Genomic DNA, 2732 nt, shown 5'->3' on the forward strand with positions numbered 1-2732 from the left:
CACATTAACCAGCTTGAAGCCATACCCAACTGCAGTAATTCATATTCTGATTTATTAATATCCCAGTCATAAACCCCATGGCAATAAATACACCTGTGCCTGTAAAAAGAGGGCACACTTGAAAAATAACACATGTCCGGGAATATCTTACTCAGCAAGAAGGCAGAGCCTGCTCCAACCTCACGAACTTGGACACAGTGAAAACCAACAGCTGTCCTGCTTGGGAAACTAACAGCTGGGCTCCTTGGAAAAAATACCTGATTTAGAATCTAACGAATGTGTTTATGAAGGATCCATCTTCTTTTTTTTTTTTTTTTTTTTTTTTTTTGAGACAGAGTCTCACTCTGTTGCCCAGGCTGGACTGCAATGGCAGGATCTCAGCTCACTGCAACCTCCGCCTCCTGGGTTCAAGCAATTCTCCCACCTCAGCCTCCTGAGTAGCTGGGATTATAGGCACCCGCCATCATGGCCAGGCTGGTCTTGAACTCCTGACCTCAGGTGATCCGCCCACCTCGGCCTCCCAAAGTGCTGGGATTATAGGCATGAGCCACCGCGCCCAGCCAAGGATCCGTCTTCTCTAACATTCAGCTTGAAGAGAGACCCCCACTACTTTACAGTGATGCCTTCAGGAAGAACAGCCTTTTACCTCCCTAGGTTTTCTCCCCGCCTAGAGTTCTGTTTCTTACTACAGTACATTTCCACTCGTTTAGTGTTTTTCAAGCCTTGAGCTCTCCTCAAACCGTCCCAGTGTTTAAGATACTAACAAGGGGCTGCCCTGACCCAGGAGACAGTGTTAGTGTAGGGATCAGAGAACAGAAGCAGGAACGCAAGACGCCAGATACAAACATGAACATGCTGCAGGGTTCCATGCGCATCAAATTCTAGAAAAGCCAAAACCCACCCACACGGGTTGCTTAGGATGGGGTGGGGGACTAAGAAGGGGCATGAGAACCTTCTTTGGGTGATGAAAATGTCCTGTGTTGTTCTGCCTGAGGTCATGCTGCCTTTGTCAAAATTCAAAAACACGGAAAATGGGTGCATTTTAATGTATGTAAATGACACCTCAATCAAAACGAAAGATGTAAGCAACATCCTGGGAAAAGAAAATGTGATTTCACCTTAAGTGCTTTAGCAGAATTCTATTACATGCCTCAGCTCTTACTCTCTTCTTTTTTGAGACAGAGTCTCGCTCTCGTCACCCAGGCTGGAGTGCAGTGGCCACAATCACAGCTCACTGCAGCCTTGACCTCCCAGGTTCTAATAATCCTCCCACCTTAGCCTCCTGAGTGGCTGAGATTACAGGCCTGAGCCACTGCCCCAGTAACTTACTCTTGCCTGTAAAAATACAGCTCTGAAGTGAAGAAATCCGAGGCGCCACATCAAGGAGGCGAAACCAGAGTCCGCAGGAAGCCAGCCCCGCACGAGGAGTTTCAAACGCTAAGGATCCTGACAGAGAAAAGTTATATGAAGCAAGAAAGGCAATTTAAGGTGATAGTTTATCATATGAATGTTTCATTCTTAAAAATGAACAAGCTCTATTTATAATGCCCATTTAGAAATGAATCCATTAAAAAAAATCAGTAGATCAGCACTTATTTTAATTACTGAGATAGAGTCATACTTGACAGAAGCAAGCCCTGGGGTATATGTTACCATCACATCACCTGTGGATATTTTAATCCTAAAATTGAGACAGAGTTTACTTAAACATTTAAGGCTTGAGTTTCCTCTGTACAATGTGGAGGTGATTAAAAAAATTAATCCTAACATCCTTTAAAAACGACCTGCCTTTCCAAAACGTGAAGTTAACTTGGGGTTCTCCTATGATATAACAAACTAGGCGTAATCCTATCTCAGAATTGTTGAGTAGAAAATTTATGTATTAATACTCTTGTTAAAATTCAACAGCTTGATTGTGAAAGAATCCAGAGATCTCACACTGAAAAAATACGAACACAGCTCATATATAAATTACTTATCTATAAGAACAATTATAGAAAGAATCTAAATGGGATGATTTTAACAAACCAGGCAAAATATCATATATACCTGAATATGAGGTAACTCCAAGCCATGAGCATAAGATTAAGGCAGTTACTTTATTTTGAACAAGGAAGTGGCATAAGCAACTCAGTGTGTGCCCCTTAAGGTGGGAGCTCTTCCCACTCCCCATCCCAAGGCATAATTTTGGAGAAAAAAGTGTCTTCTATCTGGCTAGCTATGTTATCTATGATTGCACCTTCTTTTTTTTTATTTTTTTTATTTTTTTGAGACGGAGTCTCGCTTTCACCCAGGCTGGAGTGCAGTGGCACGATCTCGGCTCACTGCAGGCTCCGCCCCCCGGGGTTCACGCCATTTTCCTGCCTCAGCCTCCCGCGTAGCTGGGACTACAGGCGCCTGCCACCTCGCCCGGCTAAATTTTTGTATTTTTTTTTAGTAGAGACGGGGTTTCACCATGTTAGCCAGGATGGTCTCGATCTCCTGACCTCATGATCCGCCCGCCTCGGCCTCCCAAAGTGCTGGGATTACAGGCGTGAGCCACCGCACCCGGCCGATTGCATCTTCTTACACGGCAGGCACGGCATCACGTCCAGACGAGCATCTAAGGAACTGCATTTGGGGAGATGAAACTTCCATCTAGGTCTGAGCTGAATGCATGAACTAACGCAGGGCCATGGACCCACTCGCCTTATCAAGTTACAGAAAATGAAGGTGACTCTTTACACTTCCAG

This window comes from Nomascus leucogenys, chromosome 19 (assembly GCF_006542625.1).
Source record: "Nomascus leucogenys isolate Asia chromosome 19, Asia_NLE_v1, whole genome shotgun sequence".
Taxonomy (NCBI): Eukaryota; Metazoa; Chordata; class Mammalia; order Primates; family Hylobatidae; genus Nomascus; species Nomascus leucogenys.